At 45.2% G+C, this 21,988-nt stretch overlaps 1 long non-coding RNA gene across 1 annotated transcript in view; it reads left to right on the top strand.

The window, feature by feature from the left end:
• Window positions 1-15,108, top strand: part of LOC121101741 — a 37,873-nt gene extending 22,765 nt beyond the window's left edge. Inside the window, exon 3 of the long non-coding RNA XR_005833775.1 lies at window positions 14,533-15,108. This is a non-coding gene — a long non-coding RNA (uncharacterized LOC121101741). The remainder of the gene's footprint in view (window positions 1-14,532) is intronic.
• The last annotated feature ends 6,880 nt before the right edge of the window (window positions 15,109-21,988 follow it).

The following is a 21,988-nucleotide window of genomic DNA, read 5'->3' on the forward strand; positions in this document are numbered from 1 at the left end:
TACTGTCCCCATTTGACAGAGGAGGAAACTGAGGCGTGGGATAGTTGGGGAGTTTGCTTAAGGTCACATGGCCAGGTAGTGGTGGAGTGAGGATTTGAGCCTCGCCGTGTGATTCCAGGAACTGAGCGTTGGGCCTCTATCCTACACTGATTCCTGAATTGTAACATGGGCTAAATGTGGTGCCTCCTTCCTTCCGTGTTGATACTCAAGGGGATAATCAGTTTATAGCATGGGCACGGTGCCTCCACGCCAAACAGTGTGAGCTACTGTTGGTGTGACTCGTCACGGCCTCTCTGCAGCCCTGCTGCTCTGTGTCTTCTCAGCCTCCTTCAGACAGCTTTCTGAGTGAACTTCACAGGACTTGCAGCTTCTTGGATTAGGACGAGTTGTCTGTTTGGTATGTGTGGAGGGGCCGGGCAGCCAAGATCAAAAACCCTGTGGGATCAGTGGGGATTCTCTGCTCCCCTAAACAGTATTCCAGGACTCCTTAAAGGATTGAGGGTTCTATTTACCCCTCTAAGTGAAGAAAAGTTTGGAGATTCTTCCATAACTTTAACTGTTAAAAAAAATCTCCATAGCAATAACAACAACCCTCCTGGTTTTATTTTTTCTTGGCTCCTGTGCACACACGGAAAAGCAAAGAGAACAGATCAACTAACACCACTTCTGTCCAAGGCTCCCATATATAAGGGAAGGAAAGCTTGCTTCTTCTTGGGCAGGGGCAGCTCTGTAGAGGTGGGGGTAGGATAGGGTGGGGGTGTGTTTCCTACCATCCTGGTGCCTCCTTCCCATTCCAAAGCTGAGGTGAAACTCTGTGGCCCAGGAGAAGCCCCAGGGAGACTCCAGGTCTGGCTTCCCTGCATACCGAAGGGATTCTTGGATCTCCTCGCAAGGTAGGCGGCCCCTTGCTGCAGCCCAGCCCTTCTGTGGGGAGAAGTTCCTGCTCACCCACCTCATCAAGAAGGAACCTGGGAGCTTGTAGATGAGACCCTGGGGTTCCTTTTTTGATTTTTGTTTCCTTTTCCAGCCCTTTGGGGCTCCAGATGTGTGTTGTCTGGTCATTAGAGAGCTGCGGGCCCAGAGACTTCATCTGCTCATATTTACCCACGGGGTTTTAGGCACTCCAGTGTTCATGTCAGCGCTCCAGGACAGTCGTGGGACTGCAGACCCCTGTGAGAGGGATGGAGCAGAGAGGGCTGGGACAAGGGGGCCACTTCTGAGATCACCCCAAGAGAAGAGACCTGCAGAGAGTTGGTGGGCGTGAGGATTAAAGACAAGAAAAGAATCTACAAGCCAGTGACTCAAGACTTCTCTAGCTGTTCCGAAACAGCTCCGTTCAGAGGCCTTGGCTGCTAGAGGATTCTGTGCAAGATTGGAAAGCTGTGGTACCGCTTGCCCGTCCCACCATCTTGACTTCCATTTTTAAGCTCTGCAGGGGACTCATGGGGCTGATGTGCCTTCCTCCAGAAATGTCCATAGAGGAGAAGAAAGAACTAGGAAAGATGAGGGGAAAGGGAGAGGAAGAGAAAAATCAATTGCAGGGATTCTCTTAGGAGATTTTTAAGGGAAGGTTAATCTGCACAACCCCCCCCCCAAATCACAAGTTTTGTTTTTAGAGCCGATAACATATCTGCGTGTATAATTACAGCCCCACTTAGAAATGCCACAGGGAACTTTGTGTTTTCCTCGTTCTGCCATTTCCCTTTCATTCATCAGAAAGCTGTAGTTTGGACTGCACAAAGGCAAACAGAGAAGGGCTACAGAGCCTCTATGGCCACACTGCTTCAAGTTTCTTTCGCGAAGCCAGGAGGACAGAACCTACTACTTCCTGATAGGAAGAAGGACCTCTGGGGGCTTTGGGGCCCCAAGGACAGCAGCTCCAGGGAACTCCAGAATGATCTGGTTCCCTGAACTGCCTGTCTTAAAAGCTTGCTTTCAGCAAAGAAAGGCTGGATTTGGCCAAGAGATAAGCATGGGCACGTTTGACCCTTTTGTGTCCTTCGTTTGATATTAATATAACTAGACAAGAAGGGAGGAGGCTGACCTCGAAGAGATAGAGACGGTTTTCCTTTGAGCCAAAGGACCCAAGATCTCTTTGTTTTGTTTCTGTCTGGAAGATATTTCGAGCTCATTCCAGTCCTGTAAAAGATCACCCTTACCGGCCCGCCTTGTTGTAGTAACTTTCTGTGAACTCCCTTGGGAGGACAACAGCCTGCTTAATATTGGCCAAAGACACCTGGGTTGGTCGTTGTTTGTTTTGTTTTGTTTTACAAGAGTGAGTATAACAAGCACTTTGGAGTCTGGTTACCCTGGTGCCAAAAACAAATCCTAGTACCTCCCGCTTTTCACTCAGTCGTCCCCAGCCCTTGCCTGTCATCCATTTAGAACACAGAGAACAGAGAGTGGCTGACTTCCCCCTTCCTGTGGGTGGGTTCCATCAGAGTTTTTCCCAGACCAGCATCTGGGACCCTGCTGCGCTGTCCTCACTACGGCCCCCAATTCAAATTACTTCACAAGACAGCCACAATTAGCTGCCTGGGGCAAGTGGTGCCCCACAATCTGGACAGCTGGAACAGTGTGTCACAAACTGGTGTGTAATTTTACTTCTTTTTATGTATATATTTTTGGGTTTGTAGTTTTGGATATACCTGCACCCCAGATTTCAACACACGAGTAATTACCCCCACTCCTTAAACCTGGAGACTGGGAAGAAGGAGGGAGCAGGGGTGGGGATTCAGAGAAGCAGCTGCAGGGCCTAGCTGCGCTTTCCTCTGCGGGCTAATAATAGCTCCAGTTATCTAGCACCAGCCCTGCCAGGTATGCGCCAAGCGTGGCTCACTTATCTCCTGTAATCCTCACAGCAGCTCTGGAAGGCGCAGGTGATGCCCATCTCGATGATGGGGAAACTCAGGCTCTAAGAGATGTAACTCGTGTAGCCAGGAAGTACTGAAAGCAGGTTTGAACGGTCCCGATTCTGCACTTTTCAGCATCGGGCTGTACGCCTGCTTCAGGCGGATGAATTTAGCAAGAGCGGGTGCCAGGAAATGCCAGTTGAGCCAGGAAGGGAGCCATTGCCAAAATGCCAAACCAAAGAAGAATTTGAAACCTGAGAACTGGCAGTTTACTCCTGGGAAACCTCAGGGCCAGTGGAGGTGTTTCTGGGACACCAAGTGGGGTCACACACGGCAGCCCCAGCATGTCTGTTTAGAAGCCCCCTTGGCCTGATACTAACCCACTTTGCAAATTGCAGAGGTATAGAGAGCCACGGAAAGGTTTTACAATTTGTTTTAATGTAATCTCATAGCTAAGGGCTGGTGGAAAAAAATAATGAAGCTGATGTTAAGTCATATGCAAGTATAAACGGCTTCTTCCAAGAGATTTTGAATGAAATGAATGCCCTTCCCCTGGGTACCTCCCAATACCTAACCCCAGAAAAGCCCCAGTGACGCTTCTTCATCCTTCTTCACCTCAGCTTCCTATCCCCACCCCACTGGCTGCAGGTGTCTCTGTGTGATAATGAGGGCGGTCACTCCAATGAGTCCCAACACCAAGGCAAGGCACCAAGCTATCGTCTCCCTCACCACATAGCCTGACATGCTGCTTGGTGGACCTGGGGTCACCCTCTCCATCTGTCTCTCTTTGATACCCATTACTGTGTGTTTGTTTACTGGTTGATGAATCCAGAGCATTACATATATTTTTCAGAGAATGCTTACTAGATGCCAGGCACTGTTCTGAGTCCTATACACGTATTAGTTCTTTTTATCCTCACAAAAGAGCATGAGTGGGCAGTACTATCATCTCCATTTTACAGGTGATAGTAGTTGAGGCCCAGAGAGGTTAAGCTATTTGCCCATGTCACACAGCTGATGCGTAGCAGACCCAGGGTAGGAACTGAGGCCTCCAGACTCTAGTCCTCACACTCTTAGCTGCTCTGCCGTAGTGATCTTGGCCTGAGCCAGGTGTTCATTCATGTGTCTCTTCCTGGACGTCCCATGGTTGGGTTGCTGCTACCATAACTGGCGCTTGGCCTTAACAGTGAAATGGAATGGTGACTAACATAATATAATAAGAAAACATTAAAAAAAAAGAAAATAAAATAAAAAAAGAAAATAAAATAAAGACATAATATAAAAAAACAAAAAACAAAAAAAACAGTGAAATGGTATCACATTCCCAGGTGAATGCCGTGGTATTTTGGGTAGTCAAGGAAAATATCACAGAGTGTTGTCAGTGCTCTCTGCAGGGTGGCTCTGAGTGATTCACCTTCCTCTGGGACAAATGCTTCTCCTCTTTGTATCTGGGCACTGTGACTCAGTTTCTAATGTTATTGACTATGATGCTGGACACCATTGGCCACATCATTACCTATTCGTAGAACATGCAGTCAGCCATCTGGGAAAGGCACACAGTAGAACATCAGAGGAGGAGCAATGTGTGGGGTCACTCACGGGAACGTGCCAATCCCAGAACTTAAGAGGCACCTTGGATGCAGTGAGGATAATAATAGCTAATGCTTATGAAGCCCTCACAACGTGCCATCCCTGGTCTAAGCACATTCCAGGAAGTATCTCATTTAATCCTCACCGCAGCCCTCTGATGTCGATCTATTATTATCCCCCTTTGGCAGATGAAAAAAATGAGACACAGAGAAGTGATTTCCCAAGATCACAGGGCTCATAAACAGGGGATCCAGGATTCAAACGGAGCTAGTGGCTTCAAAGATGAAGCTCAAACATGGCGCTACAACTGATGCCCCTTAACCACAGCTCTGTTTGGGGGAGATGGGGACTTTCAGCCATCTTGTAATCAGCTGCATTGTCAGCCTTGAATGAATGAGGCCCCAGAAACAAAGTGACAAGAAAGCCTGACCTAAAATAACATGTGACTCCCAGTTGGGGAACAGGATTGGAGGGGAGAAGTTGGGGCAGGATATCCCCAGGTGGGCACTGGGAGGAGGAATCAGAAGAGGCTTTCTTAGTCAACATCTGAGGCAGCAGGGGACATGGGGAGGGGCAACCCTGGGGTCTTTCCCTTGACCCTGTGAGTTCTGGTCATCCTTCCCCTCCTGCCTTGACCCCAGTGGGCTCTCATTCTTGCCACCTGTTGCTGTTGGTTGCTTGTCCCCATTTCTAAGGTGCTGACAGGAAGGGATCGAGTCTCCCAGCTGGCAACATAGTTTTCATTTTAGCATTCAGAGGGCTGGGCATCACCGCTTTGAAGGCTACTGATTTTAACATTACTACTTTCTTTTGAAATGGGGTTTAAAAATTATCTCTGCAAATCATATATCTGATAAGCGATTAATATCCAGACTATATAAGGAACTCCTACAACTCAACAAGAAAAAAATGACCTGATTGACACATGAAGCAAGAGGGTGCCTGGGTAGCTCAGTCGGCTTAGGTCATGATCCCAGTGTCCTGGGATCGAGTCCCACATATGTCGGGCTCACTAATGGGGAGTCTGCTTCTCCCTCTCCCTCTGCCCCTCCTCCCCACTCGTGCTCTCTCTCTCTCTCTCAAATAAGTAAATAAAAATCTTTTTTAAAAAAATCGTGAAGCAAGGACTTGAACAGACATTTCTCCAAAGAAGTCTACAAATGGCCAGTAAGCACATGAAAAAGCTGCTCATCATCACTAGTCATTGGGGAAATGTAAATTGAAACTACAAAGCCCATTAGGATGGCTATTACACCCCCCCCCCCAAAAAAGGGAAACAAATGTTGGTAAGGGTGCAGAGAAAGTGGAACTCTTGCTCATTGTTCGTGGGAATGTAAATTGGTGGAGCTGCTATGGAAAACCTTCCACTTCTAGGTATATACCCCAAAAGAATGAACAGCAAGGACTCAGATACTTGTACACCATTGTTCATAGCAGCATTATTCACAATCGCCAAAAGGAATAAACAACCCAGACGTCTACCAGTGGGTGACTAAAGGAACAAAATATGGTATATCCATACGATAACATATTATTCAGCCATAAAAAGGAATGACGATCTGGTACATGCTACAACGTGGATGAACGTTGAAAATATTATGCTAAGGGCCGCCTGGGTGACTCAGTCAGTTAATCGTCTGCCTTCGGCTTGGGTTGTGATCCCAGGGTCCTGGGATCGAGTCCCACATCGGGCTTCCTGCTCCATGGGGTGCCTACTTCTCTCTCTTCCTCTGCCTCTCTCTCTCTCTGTCTCTTATGAATAAATAAATAAAATCTTAAAAAAAAAGTATCATGCTAAGTGAAATAAGCTTAACACGAAAGGATACATACTGTATGACTGCACTTGGAGGAGGCACCTAGAAGAGGCAAACTCACAGAGAGAGGAAGTAGAATAGAGGTTATCAGGAGCTGGAGGGAGAGGGGGAAAGGAGACATTGAGTAGGGACAAAGCTTCTGTTTAGGATAAAGAACAAGTTGTAGAAATGGACAGTGGCTTTGCAACACTGTAAATGTACTTAATGCCGTTGAAGTTTACTCCCTAAATGGTTACAATGGTAAATTCTGTATATTTTACCAGAGTGGAAAAAAAAATCACAAGAAAGTGTTATGCAAAAAGTTCTGTGGGGTTTGATCTTCCAGCAGTTTATAATTCCATTAACATCCACCTCAGCTACCCTACAGAGAGGAGTACCATGTGAAAACCACGTTTGGCTCTCTAAGCTGGAACTAAAAACACCCCTACTCTACTCCTTGGAGTTCCCCAAATGAATCTGTCCACACATGGTTGCTATTGGACCCTACCTGTTGCTACAGTATCAGTATGCTGTTACTAAGGAATGTGACACGTCCTGACTTCCAAAACCACTCTGTGCTCTTTGGTATTAGTCCAATCTCCTTCAAGTACTTAATCATTAAGGAAAAAAAAAAAAGTAAGTTAAGGATTTATCTGGCTACAATTTAAACTCCAGCCATTGTTTAGACAGGGACAGAGCCAATTGTAGTGTTTAAACTTCATTATTATTTAGACAGGGACAGAGCCAAGCTTACAGAATTCTGGAAGGCAAGCTTAACCTTAGGATACCTTCAGCAGTTATTCTCTGTGGCCAATCCTGAGGATTTCATTTGGAGCAAACCGTTCATCCATTTACACCCCAATTTTCTTCTATGTATTGGAAGTATAAAGATGAATAGAAAAGTACAGCATAGGGAATATAGTCAATAATATTATAATAACAATGTATGGTGGGGCACCTGGCCAGCTTAGTCAGGAGAGCATGCAACTCTCAAACTCTCAAACTTGTCCGTTTGAGCCCCGTGTTGGGTGTAGAGATTACTTAAACATAAAATCTTTTAAAAATATATAATGTTGTGGGACACCTGGGTGGCTCAGGCAGTTGAGCACCTGCCTTCGGCTCAGGTCATGATCCCAGGGTCCTGGGATCAAGTCCCACATCAGGCTCCCTGCTCAGCAGGGAGCCTGCTTCTCCCTCTACCTGCTGCCCCCCCCCGCCCCCCGCTTGTGCTCTCTTTGACAAATAAATAAAATCTTTAAAATACATATATAATGTTGTATGGTGACAGATGGTAACTACACTTACCATGGTGAGCATTGAGTAATGTATAGAATTGTCAAATCACTATGTTGTACACCTGAAACTAATATAACATTGTGTGTAAACTTTTTTCGATAATTAAAAAAATTTAAGATGAATAAGGCATGACTCCTCCTCTTATGAGGCTGAGAGTCTAATAAAACTGTAGAAATAGTGCACATAGAATAAAGTAAATGTTAATAGGCATGTGTCTAAAGTGTTGTGGGGTGATGGGTCGGGGTTGGGGGTGAGAAAAGGGGCCATCGTGGGTCCCAGAGAAGATGGCATTTGAGCCAAATCCTGACAGAAGAATGGAGCTTTCCAGAATGACAGAACACAAAGGGGGAGTTCAGGGTGAAGGAATGGCATATGCAAAGCCACAAAGCACGGCAGGATGGGCCGTTCAGAAAACCAGCAGCAGCCATGCGTGCGTAGAGCAGGGTGAGTGGGAGAGTGGCAAGATCCCGGAAGGATGTAGAAGGAATTTAGAGGTTATCATATGCTCAATGGGCAACTACAAAGGACTTTAAGCATGGAGGGAGCCTGGAGGGGTGCAATCAGGTTTTCATTTCCAAAAAGAAATTTAAAGTTCGGTGGATGGATTTGAGGGATTAGAAGCTTGGCACAAGGAGGCCAGTTGGAAGGCTGTCAGAGTAATGAAGGTGAGAGATAAAGAAAGCCCAGATTTAAGAGCAAGTTCAGAGGTAGCAGAGACAAGATAATAACTATTTTAATAGATGGAGGTCCAAAATGAGGCCACATTTCTTTGCATCTTAGACTTACATTGTATCGAGGTGGAGCTTGCTCAACCTCCCTAGATTATCTGAAGACATGGTTTTTATTTACTGCTTTTAATTTATTCTACTTTATTTTATTTTATTTTTATTTTTTAAAAAAATTTTATTTATTCATTTGACAGAGAGAGACAGCGAGAGAGGGAACAGAAGCAGGGGGAGTGGGAGAGGAAGAAGCAGGCTCCCGCTGAGCAGGGAGCCTGATGCGGGGCTCGATCTCCCTGGGATCATGACCTGAGCTGAAGGCAGACGCTTAACAACCGAGCCACCCAGGTGTCCCTCTGTTTTTTTGACCCAGTTTCACAGATGCTTCAAAAATCAGGAAAGTGTAAGAAGACAGTGAAGTCTCACCTGTTCCCCATCCACTCAATTCTACCCCCAACCCACAAAAGGTAACCACTGTTTCTCATTCCTTATGTATCCTTCCAGAGATATTTTTAAATGTATACCCAAGAAAACAGGATGATACTTTCTTTCCTTCCTCCTTTTATTTCTTTTCCTTCTTGAGGTTCCTTCTTAGAATAAGTTTAGGAATCCTAAGGGATCTCATTCAGTCTTGAGGAGTCAGTCCTGGCTATCATTATGTCTACTGATAAGCGCTTCTCCTCTGCAGCACCTTAAGGTATAAGAGCCCCAACGCAGAAAGGCATCCAGCAGGGTGAGGCCTTATCTCATCAGGAGGCCCCATCATTCCTGCAGCTACTGCCGTAATTGAGGCATGTGTGCTGGTCAGCACCCGGCAGTCCAGGTGAGACCCTGAGCACAGTGGAAAGCACAGGCTTCCCTGAGGCCCCTGGTCTCAGGCTTTGGAGAGAGGAGCCCTGTGTTATGCTTAGATATGACTGCTCCACATCCAAGGGGACCCATATTCTCAGTGACCATTAGCCATTTTCCCTAGGCCCACCCGTGAGGTCAAGTGGCTAGACCATAGGGGACCAGCTCTGGGCACTGCTCCCACAGTTAGCATTCCAGAAGAGAACCCCACTCTGACCCTGAGCCTTCTCAGGGGCATTGCTGGCTGTTCTTTCCTGCCAGCCGACCTCCACCCAAGCTACCTTGGGCTGCACCCTGAGTCCAGCAGGGATATTACATTAACTTTGAAAACAAAAGAAGAGGCCGGTGGGCACCTGGTGGCTCAGTCAGTTAAGTGTCTGGCTCTTGGCTCTTTGCTGGGCATGGGGCCTGCTTAAGGATGGAGCAACATCTCTTCCGTATTTCCAACAGAGCAAGAAAGGAAGAGGAGATCCAGCCCGCCCCTTCAGGGGCGTGGCCTGAGGTTGTGTTCAGATCCCATTGGCCAGAATGTGGTCACATGACCATGTCTAGTTGCAAAGCACCCTAGGAAATGTAGTATTTATTCTTGAAGGTCACACGTCCAGTTAAAATTCAGGGGAAAGGGGGAAATGGGTACTGGAGGACAAATAGTGATCTCTACCACAGTCAGAAATAGAACTGGGATTTAAACCCAGCAGTTTGACTTCCAAGCCAGAACTCTTAACTATTATGCTCATCATACTGTTGTCTAAGAAAACTTAAATGAGGGTTAGGAGTTGGTTTTGGTCTTTCTGATCCTTCTCTACAGTATGAGACTTTATTTTAATATTCTGCTTTGTGTATGTGCACATGAAGATGTACAGGTGTGGGTGTGCACACATGATACAGCTTATAACTCTCACAGTGAAAAAGGTTTTCAATATGGTTGTCCTTTGAAGGGGAGTCAGGTAATGCTTCCTCTCACTCTGTCCTTATAGACTTTCCGTTGTTAGTTTCCCTCCTTCCTTCCTTCCTTCCTTCCTTCCTTCCTCCCTCCCTCCCTCCCTCCCTCCCTCCCTCTTCCTTCTTTCCTTCCTTCCTCTCTCTCTCTTTCTTTCTTGGCATTTGCCAAATGCCTCACACTCTGTGGTGCTTGGTATATTATGCCATCATCAGTTTAATGATTTTCTCTGTCACCAAACTGTAGGATTGGGCTTAGAAATCACTTGCCACAAATGAAAATACCCAATCTTTCATTAGCAAGTGGGGCAAGCTAGGGCAATTTTTAAAAATACTTAGTGTGAGAACACTCAAAATTAAGATATGTCAAACCTCATGAATTTGCCACAATTCTGTGATTTTCATTAGAAGACCAGTATTCCCAAGTGCTCTATTTTAGGGTTACCTTAGTAGGATACTATCGAAATCAGGAAGCTTCATAATGTCTCATGTATGTCTAACTGCACTCCTGATGCCTGTTTACTCACCCCCGGTAAAAGCAACTTTGTCTGAATCTCTCAGGACACTTGAGACGTGTTTTACAAAGCCAATTTTAAGTAAGTATTAATTCAATGGAGCATTCCTGGTGTGGCTCTTTCAGCTGTGCAGAATGCCATAGCAATGAGGAAATTGTTTGTTTCAGAGCAGGAGATGCCAATGCAGTGACAGACACTTTTTTAAGGCATGTAGCTGGTGGCCGTTAAACGTACATTTCCTGACATTCATAATGGCCCGTTAGCCCCTGGACGTGAGCAGAGAGTTAGTTAACACTCAGGCCTTCTTTTTCACAGTGTGTTCAACAATGCAGAGTGCTTTTAAATAATTATTTCATCTGATCTTAACAATAACTCTATGAGATCGGCAGGGACATCTTGGCAACATAAGAACATCCTAAACGTCATTCTCACAAGACAAAGCCCTGGTCTTCCTACTTTAGAACATGGGTACTCCCTAGTAAGTAGAAAGCACACTTAAATCATATTCTTTTCTTTCTTTCTTTCTTTCTTTCTTTCTTTCTTTCTTTCTTTCTTTCTTTCTTTCTTTCGTGTGGAGGTGCTAGGGATCAAACCTGGGTCCTCATACAATTAAATTAGATTATTTTCAACAAATATTCTTGAGTCCATCCTGTGGGCCAGGGTGCTGTGAAATGTTGGGATGCCACAGAGGAACAAGACACAATTGCTTCTCTCAAGGAATTCCACCTCTCAGAGGAGAGACAAGAACCCCACTGTCTATCATCTGATGCTAAAAGTGCCATAATCAATGTCTTCCGTGGAAGGGGGGTGGGGAAGAGAAGGATTCAGAGAATCGGAGGGGACGTCTTTGCTGAGTCCTGAAGTGTGAGTAGGATTCTGCCTGGCAGGGAAGTGTAGGGAGGATGTTCTAGGGACTGGTCACAGCATGTGTGGGAGACAGAGACATGGACTATGTGATCTCAGAAAATGGAGAGAAGTGGGTGGCTAGAGCATGGATGTGGGAGGAGGGATGCATTTGATTAGGTAGGTGGAGGAGGGCCTTGTTTGCCGGAACTACCTGGTCTGGATTAGTCCTGCAAAGGACTACTAAGAGTAGATCTAGTTGGGTATAAGTCCAGACTCCAAGGGCTTGTCGACTTGGGGAAGTTACTTAACCATCATCTGTAAAATGGAGGTGATGCTCATACTTACGGGTTAGTTTTGAATATTAATGACTTGTGTATGTTAAGGTGCTTAGCACTACCATCCAGCTAGTATTTCCTTACCTTTTTTGAATCAGACTTCCTTGAGAATGGATGAATCATCTCCCTACACACAATATTTTGGGTATAATTTAACGGAGTTCACAGATCCCCTGAAGTAGGAACAGAAAAGGATAAAACAGGAAGATTCCAGAAACATCTTGTGAGATAGAATCTACAAGGCTGGGTGACCAATGAGATGTAGTGAGAAAGGAGGGTGTGAGGTCACTCCATTAATACAGACAGAAGGGGAAGAAGTGTTTGTGTTCTGTTTATTGCTTATTGCCTTTTCCTTCATATGGAGGAGATTGGCGTGAGCCAGAAAAAACACCAGTTCATTCAGCAAATATGGACTTAATATACCTTTCTTAAGTGCAAACTGTGGCTCTAGGTTTTGCTTTGGATATCTCTGACATGCCTGTGGAACATGGAAATATCAAACAGGCAGCTGCAAATACCAGTGTCACCAGCCATTAGTTTCTGGCCAAATGATTGTGGAAGGGTATGGCTGAGATCATCTAGGAGAGGGCAGAGAAGGAGACCAGACCACCAGTGGTGGACCTCAGAGGGTCCTGGACCCCAAGGCCACAGCGAGGGAAAGGAAAGCATTTGTGTGGAATGGTAGAGGCAAGAGTTTCCAGAAGGAGGGGGTGTTCATTGTGTGAAATGCAGCACAGACACTGCTGAGCCAAGGACCTAGAGGAGCAGGCCCTGTGTTTGATAGTTAGGAGGTGGCTGTGGCTTTGGAGACAGTGGCAGGGACAGAAGCCAAATTCCAGGGGGTGCAGACGAGAAAGAAAGCGAGGAAGCATGAGCATTGGTGTAGGAAGTTTGGGGTAAAAGCAATGAGAGCAGTAGCTGCAGGGGAGGAAGGGTGGAGGAACAGAGCTTTCTTTTAGGTTGGAGTGGCATTATTGTAGTCTGAGGGGAAGGAGCCAGGCTAGAGGAAGCCATCAAAAATGCAGACGAGGGAGGAGACCTCCGTGGAGCCAGGGTTCAGCTCAGAGGCCCAGCACTCACTAACACCGGGTGAAGAGTTAATTGCTCTTGAAGAGAGGAGTAGGGATGCTTGTTCTTCGAGGTGAAAGTGAAGAAGTTTCCAGAATGGAATAGGCCTTCCATCTGAGAAGGCATCCATGGTCATTTCTGAATCCCTAGTCTCCTTTCTAGGTAGGCCCAGCTCCTAGAATTCAGTCTATTTCTTCCTCTCCTCAAATGCTGCCAGCACTCCAGGACTTGAGGCCGGCTGGAGAGGGAGCTGTAATAGCTGGGGTTTCCACCTTCTTTGCTTTCCCAGAAGACAAGCATTTGGAGTTGATGGTCGATCATGATGCATGAAGAACCTAGCTGCGGTTACAGCTGAAGATTCTCATGGCATCCTTTCGCTGGTTCTTCTTTTTCTTTCCCAGAGGGGTTCTCTCCTCTGCAGTCTGGGTTTCTCACCCTGCACCTTGCTTCCACCTGCGTGGCCTGCCCACTGCTTGCCCTGCTCTTCCTGACGCTACATGCTGGATGCCCAGGGCTCTGTCCTCTGCTCCTTCTCCTCCCCGAGTATACACTGTCCCCGGGCCACCTCCTCCCATGCTGTCACTTTAAATCACATCCTAGGCCTGCCCTCTCACCCCAACACCGGAACTCACCACCTTCTGACTGATATTTCCACATGCCCACAACAGCACTCTAGATTTTATCCACCACTCTCTGCTCCTGCTCTCATTCTCCGCTCTCAACGTATGCCCATGGTATTGGTTCCTCGGTTGCTTAACCAAAACCCCAAAGTCACCCTTGATTCTTCTCTTTCCTGTAATCCCTTACTCAGTCCTGTGGATTCTACTTCCAAAGTACTCTGATATCTGTCCACGTCTCCTCTCTCCAGTCCAACGCCGCTCACCATGTGATTTGCAGACCAGCAGTATCAGCACCACCTGGGCATTGGTTAGAAACGCAGAAATCTTCGAGTCCTCTCCAGAATCCAAAACATTGGGGTTGGGCTCCCTCAGAGGATTCTGAAACCCGAAAGCTTGAGAAGCACTACTCTGGCCCAAGCCTTCATGTTCTCCGCCAGTTCAAGCCACTTCGATAGCTTCCAGCTGGTCTCCATATTTGCTCCCTTGCCTCACTGTTATCTGCTGTCCTAGCAGCCAAAGTGATTGTTTCTAAAAACAATTAAATCCGATTATGTCACCCATACACATGCTCCCATCCTCCCAAAGCAGTTTAAGACTTCATAGCCTCCCACTGCACGTAGCATAACTCAGGTTCTCTTTCCTGCTCCTCAGAGCCCTGAGGCAAATTTTGGCCACCTCTCTCACAGAAGCTCCCTGTTCCCTTTCCCTGGGCTCCAGGTGCACTGGCCTCTCCCTTCAGCAGATCTACTCAGCCTCAGCCTGTTCCTGACTTGGGACCTTTGCAGTGGCTGTTCCTCTGCCTGCAGTGCTCTTCCCTGAACTGAATAGCTGCTTCCCTCACGTCATTTACCTGCTGCCCCTTTAGAGAGGCCTGCACCAACTAACCAACCCAAAGAAGCCCTGCTTTACCAAATTACAAAGTTTTAGCCCTCTGCATAGTACTTATTACTACCATTTTTTTCTTGTTTATTTATTGCCCAATGTAATACAAGTTTTATGAGAACAGGAACCTGGTTTGTCTTGTTCATTGCCATGTCCAAGTGCCTGGCACATAATAGATGTTCAATAAATGTTTGCCAAATGAACTTTACTTCTTCCTTACTTTAGGCCTGCGGTTGCTCTCTGTGAGCCGATGTCCACTCAGATGCTCAATTACTCCTCTCACGTGACTGCATTTCTGGGAGCCCTGGGTCCATGTGATAGTGCGGTCCCTGGGGAGCACATCTCGAAAGGAGGCTAGAATCTGAGAAGACAGTAACCTCAAAAGGAGGTAAGAGCATGAGAGAACATTAGCCGGCTACTTTTGTGGAATTTCAGGGAGGGAATCTGGGAGGTGACGCCTGAGGGCCTCTATTTTTGTGGTGTGGTTGTTGAGTAGTGAGTAAAGTTGACTCGTTTCTGTGAACATGGACTTTCTGGTTAGGGAAGCCTGGGTTCAAACCCTGGCACTGCCATATGTTGCTCTGAGGCCCTGAGCAAGCTACTTCCACTCTCTATACCTCAGTTTCCCATTTGTGAATTGGGGAGAGTAATATCTATAACAACAGAACTGTTGAGAGATGTAAATGAGATGCCTATAATGTTTTAGGCAGATGGTAAACCACCCCATAAGTGTTAGCTATTACTATTGTTGTTGTTATTGTTTTATACCAAGAGGGAAAAAATATGAATAGCACTGAGAACTTAAAAAAAAAGAAGAAGAAAGGAAGGAAGGGAAGGGGAAAAAAAAATGTAAAAGTAAGAAAAAGTACAGCCATGCTCAAATTAAGAAAAATGCAAGCTAGAGGTATGTGGAGATGTCATTCATTACCTTCCAAATTGGCAAAGCCTAGAAAGTCAGCTAACACCATGGGTGGAGATATAAAGAGGCTGGCGGGAGGGTGAAGTGGTACAACCACCTCCCTGGAGAGAACATTGGCAATAGCTAACAAAATTACACATGAACATACCCATTGGCTCAGCTAATCCACTTCTAGGAATTTATGCTACTGATACCTGGGCACACGTGCAAAATGATGTATGTAAAGGTTATTCATTTCAGCAAAATACTGGAAGCAACCTATATGTCCATGAGCAGGGAAATAGTTAAACAAATCATAGGGTATCTATATCATGTAACCAATAAAACGAGAAAGTTCCTTCATGTAGTTTTGTAGAACACTCCCCAAATAGATTGTTAGGCGAAAAAAGCAAAGTGCAAGATCCAATGTATAGCTGAATATAGCAAAAAGCAGACCGCAGGGAGAAAATGTACATGTTTATGTATTCTTTTGTCTAACCAGAACTCTAACTGGACAGAGTAGAAGAAAAATTTTTTATTGTATACTCTTTTGCATCTCTTGAATTCTGAGCCGTGTGAATGCACTGTTAAAAAAGATGGAAGTTTTGATTTTTAAAAACTTGATTGTTAGCGTTAATGCCCAACGCCTCTAGCTGATGACTAGTTCTAGGAATGGTGAATCTCTCTTAATGGTGAATCTGCCTTCATGTCAGAGGAAAATCATTGGTAACAAAGATACTAAATATCCAGAGTTCTTTGGGTTCTGTGCTTGATGGTGTAACAGTTGGCTCGCAAAGGAGATGCCCACAAGCAGATAATAAACTGTGCCTGTGGGAATGTATATCAGCTTGCAGAGAATGTTGTGAATTTCTGCCAAGTTTTTGAACACAAATTTTTCTTTCTTGCATTTCTTTCTTTCCAGCCTTAAAAACAAATAGCATGTATCTGGAAGAAACAAAGAGCAGGTATCCAGAAGTTTTCAAGCATTATCGTTTTAACTGTGCTTGTTTGGAAAGAAGCAAGAAAGAAAGGGAATATACTTTTCTTTACATTTCTTCTGCATTCCTTTTAGCTAGCAATTTTCTGCGAGAACCTAAGAGCTTAAAGGAAGGGGAAGTCAGCTTTCCGAAGGGTGCTTCTCCATTTTGAGAGTTTATCTACATGACAGTGCCTCCTACTCCTGCCAAACTGCCCATCTCTGCCAACTTCCTTACCACATGTTGTCATGCCTTATGCATTCTTTTTTAAATTCTTTTTTATTTTATTTATTTTTTAATTTTTATTTTTTTAAAGATTTTATTTGTTTGACAGAGAGACAGCCAGTGAGAGTGGGAACACAGGCAGGGGGAGTGGGAGAGGAAGAAGCAGGCTCCCAACCCAGGAGCCTGATGTGGGGCTCGATCCCAGAATGCCAGGATCACGCCCTGAGCCAAAGGCAGATGCTTAACGACTGAGCCACCCAGGAGCCCCAAAATTCTTTTTTATTTTAAAGTAATCTCTACACCCAACACAGGACTCGAAGCTACAATCCCAAGATCAAGAGTTGCATGCTCTACCAGCTGAGCCAGCAGACACCCCCAGCCTATTCTTTCCCTTACCTCTGACTTCTTCTAAACCCTTGACCTCTGGCAAGTCTGGTGGTTCTGCATCTACTGCCTAAGACTCAGGGGATATAGCTGGGTGTTGACATTCGTTAGTTGATTATTTAATTCCATGAACACTGACTGAGTTCCTACTATGTATCTCACACCCTATCAAGTGCTAGAAACTAAGAGAGGAGTCAGAAGTGATTCTGATAGTTTACCAGATAGCTCACAGTCATTCGGGGAAACAAAATGATAACACGGCGTGAGACGTGCACAAGTGATACATAAGCAACGGGAAGGGGCACCTAACCCGGGTTTGGTGGGAAAACAGTGTTCAGGAGGCGTTCCCGGGGAAGCGAGGTCTGAGAGGAGTCTTGAAGGATAAGTGGAAGTTAACCTGAGGAAGGCACGAGGGGAGGAGCTCTGGAGAATGAGGGCTCGGGCACCGGAGGCAAGGCCTGGACTCCGGAGGAGCCTTCCGTGGAGAGGGAGGTGGTACAGTTTCACAAGAGCAAAAGCTTGAAGGTAAGTGTGTATGTGTGTGTGTGCGTGTATATTCACTCATGTTTAGGGCATGATGACGTGCGTGCGCAGCAGGATGTGGCAAGAGATGAGGGAATAGAGAGTTTCAGGAAGGAGGAAATAACCAGTAATGTCAAATGCAACAGAGGGCCATTGACTAACAAGTACTAGGTCACAGGTGACCTTTTCAGAGAAGTATCTCAGGAGCGGTAAGGTCTGAGCCAGGTTCTGGGACATTGAAGAATGAAATTGACTCAGATAATAGTGAACATTGACCACCTTCTGTATGATGAGGTTCTGTGCTGATGCATTCATTCTCACAACAACCTGAGAAGTAGAGAGCACCTATATCCCTGGTTTACAGAGGGGGAAACTGAGGCACAGGGAGGCGAAGCAAAAGGTCCTACAGTTACAAATGGCAGAACTGGGAGCTAAAGTTTCCAGAATCTAAACTCTTGGCCACGAAGAAGCTGGAATTCCAAAAATGTGGCAGTTGCCAGAGAATGACCTGAGGCCAAGAATATTAATTTTTATTATTTTTTAAGGCTGCTGGAGCTTGGAGAACATTTATAGACTGAAAGAAAGGTGCCTGGAGACATGGAGAGAGCGATGATTAATAGAGCAAGGTCCAGGAAGATAAGGCTGAACTCTGGATGTGGCAAGAAGAATGTCACTGGTAACCCTCGAGACCACAATTTCTGCAGGGCGGGGGGTCCAGAACAGAGGAGAGCAAGGCCTTAACAGCTGCTATTAGAGCAGAAGGGGTGGGGATGGCCGTGGGTAGGATGGAAACAGCCAGGCTGCAGACACAGCAGAAAGGCACATGAGGGTGTGACTCACACAAATCCATGTTTTGGAAAATGTTTCTACTTTCGTTCAGAAGCTGGGAGGCCAGGGCTTAGGGTGATTGCCCGTCCCAAGGAACAGACATGCACTGAACTCAAAACAATACTTAAACTGACCTCGGCTGGATCCCCAAAGGCAGCCTGACCTTTTCCGTCCCTCAAACCTCTTAGAAAGAGTGGATGCTTAGTTCTAATTAATAAATTATTTATAAACCTTATTATTAGTCAAAAGGTGCTGGTTTGGTGACTGGCATTTAGCGGGTTCTGAATTATGTTGTGATGATGATAACTTCTTGCTCAGCGTGGTCGTTGCCTTGTATTGAACAACCGTACATGTGTGTTCAGCCCTGCGAAAGGCATCGGCCCCGGACCTTTACACCAAGCATGCGTGAGGCTGGGCCATTCAGCGACCTGCCTGACATCTATGTCACAGCTACGGTATAAACCTATATCCGTTAGACTCTAAAACCAAGCGGTCGGCCACCAGGCAAACATACCTGTAATCCAAACTTTCCATCAGATTTCTTTTTGAAGGGCCTTACAGGAGAAATTTCAAATGAAGGGCTTGTAAGACTCTCCAGGAAAATAGGATATAGCCGCTGTTTGATACTGTCTTTGCTGCAAAACATGTAAAATGCCTTATTTTTAAAATTTAAGAATTTTTTCGGCAAAATTCAAGTGTGTATTTCAGATGAATACAGACCACACAGAAGTAACTGTCAATGCATTGCTACATTCCCCCCAGCTCTTCTGTAGGCCTATACAGCATGTGTGTGTATATACACGTGTGTGCAGGTGCATTTCTTTACATGAAGAACATCATTGTGAACATATGCTCACATAAAAATATATAGTTTCAACATCATTTTTGATACTTGCCTTGAAATACTTTTATAACACACTTACCTGTGCCACAGCATGCTTGGGAAGATAAACAATCATGAATAAGAATATTTTGCAATGTATTTGATCGATGCTAGGAGGAAGTCTGTTCAGATTTTTTATGGTTTGTAGTGGAGTGCCCTGACTCTTCTATATAGATCAGAGGGTGGTAGAGAATAGGGGTTAAGCGTACACACTTTCAGAAGCCAGACTGTCTGGGATGAGTGCCAGCTTCCAGTTTCCCCATTTATTAACTGCGTGACCTTGAGCAACTTGCTTATCCTCTCAGTGCCTCAGTTTCCTGATCTGTCTAAAGGGGAATCATAGTGCCTAAATGAGTTAGCCCGTGTAACATGCTTAGAACAATGCTGGGCCCTCATAGCATTCAGTCAATGTTTGTGTTTCAAAGTACATTCATCCATGTTATGTAAACGTTCAAGCTGGTGAGTCATTTAGTCCAAAAACCCAGAGTCCGTTTGACACAGCTGAAGCAGATGTAGAAGCTTTTCGGGTTGATTCCTGTGTCGGGGACTGGGAGTCTGTATTTTTACAAACCTCTCCAGGTGAGTGAGTCTTAGGATCAGGCAGGTTCCTAAGCCACTGGTCTAGAACCCTGGACACAGTTGGACAGAAGCTGGGTGGTGGGCGAGACCAGAAAGATTCAGAACAGTGAATTTGAGACGGCCCCACCCAGACAGTGGCCCTTTGTTAGGAGCATGGCAGGGCGATGTGATATTTAAAGCTGGAACTTTGTCAGCTGAAAACCAGTTGATATAAAGAGGGCCAAAGTAATGAAAAGGTGGAGGAAACCTGTGGACAGAGTAGGTTTCTTTCTGGAGTTAATCAGTACTTTATTTGCAGGGATATTTTTTCTACTTTTGGTTCCTTTTGGCTTTGTCTAGCTTATTTTTGAAAGTATTCAGACATGTATTTTGTCCTTATGATACAGCTAAGGTTTATTTAGTATGCGCTGGGCACTGTGCTAGCGGTTTTTAGCCTTTATTTGATGTAACCTTCCTGTTAGCTGTAGGAGGTATGTACGATTGTTCCCATTGCACAAATGAAAAAAACTAAAACTGGGGGGAAGTGAAATAACTTGCACAAGGTGCAATATCCATTCTCCCCTTCTTCTTTAGTAACATAAGGGCAATTTTATTTGGGGTGGTAATGGCACCCACTGAAAAAAACTGTATTTTCCACTGCCCCTTCCAGCTAGGTGTGGCCTAGCTGGTTATGGCCAGTGAGATGTTATCTGGTTCTGGCCAATGAGATGCAAATGAGAATACTGCGTGTGTCCTCTGGGAAGGTTCTTTAAAAGGTATTGACTCTGCCATGAGGTCCTTCTTCATCCCTCCTTCCTGATGCCTGGAATGCAGACATGATAGGAGCTTCAGTAGCCATCTTGTACTTTGAGGCTATAAATTATGTATTAGGTGATAGTGGAGAAAGAAGGAAGAATTTCAGTCCTTGATGATTGTGGAACTGCTACATCTGCCCCCGGCTGCCTAGCTCTAACATATACGAGAGAGAAATAAACTTGTATCTTGTTCAAATTTTTTTTATCAACCAACAAACACAATCCTAACTGTAATAGTAGCTCATGCTTATGTTGTGTTTTATCAAAGCACATATGCCAGACGCTTTTCTAAGTCGTTTCTTATATTATATTCTTATATCTCTTATAATATCTTATAACATATTCTTATATTCTTATAATATTCTTATATTCTTATATCTCTTATATATCTTATAATATATTTTTATATTCTTATATCTCACAACAACCCTATAATGTAAGTACTGTTGTTATTCCCATTTTGAAAATGTGGAAATTGAAGCAAAGAGAGATTCAGTGACTTGCCCAGCGTCACCCAGCTCAAAGTGGCAGAGCCAACAACACACAGCTAGTAAGAGTTAGCTGTGGGATCAGAACTCAGGTCTGTCTGACACCAAATCCATGCAGCAATTGTATTATCCTTGTAATAACTGGAACTGTATGGCCTCTTTCATACTCAGTGTGAATATCGTGCACTTTGTGGTTTTCCTTACCTCAATTTTACCTTCTACTTTAATTCACAAAATGGAGGACCACTAAGTGCTGGCCATGGTTTCTCCAGAAGATCAGAACAGACTTATTAGGACCCACCTAAGATCCCTAACTCCTTAAACCTCCAAAACAAATGTCACAGATGGATTCCAAAGTTAATTATTTTAAAAAGCATTCATGGAATCCTATTCACCGTTGCTTCCATTACAAAACTGTTTTGCTGCTTTCATCATCAAGTAGAACTCCATCATAAACAGAGTTGAGCTGTCCATCGATCCTCTCATTCATTCATTCAACAAACATTCAGCATCTGCTCCTCACCAGGTGCTCTCCCCAGTGCTAGGATACTGCAACAATGACAGACAAGGTAGAATTCACACTCTGCAGAAAGCGAGGCAGAAAACGAACACATTAACAAATAAACACACAAGAAAATACCAGGGGCAAACATGCGATGCAAAGGAAAGAAGTGGTAGAGGCTCCTTTAGGAAGGTTTCACTGAGGAGGAGATATTTGAGCTGGGACTTGGTAGGGAAAGGGAAGTCCCTTGGAAAGATCAGGGAAGGGCCTTCCAGACTGAGGGAACAGTGATTCCCTGGGGTCGGAATGAGTGTGGCATGTTCAAAGGACAGACAGAAAACGCATGTGACGGGAACATGGGCAAGGGGGAATGGCATGGGGTGAAGTCCGAGAGTTTGATGGGCCAGATCATGCCAGCTGTGAAGGCCAAGTTAGGGGATTTTGCTCTAAGAGACAGGGGAAGCTGTTGGAGGGTTTTAGGCAGCAGGGCGGGTATTTGTCACTCTGGCTGGCCAGCATGCCAGAGCTCTTCTTATTTTGGTAATCACGAAAGTAATGGAAGGCAGGGTCCCAGTTCTCGTTGTGGAAGCCAAGGCTTAGA

The sequence above is a fragment of the Ursus maritimus genome, unplaced genomic scaffold, assembly GCF_017311325.1.
Source record: "Ursus maritimus isolate PB19 unplaced genomic scaffold, ASM1731132v1 scaffold_9, whole genome shotgun sequence".
NCBI lineage: Eukaryota > Metazoa > Chordata > Mammalia > Carnivora > Ursidae > Ursus > Ursus maritimus.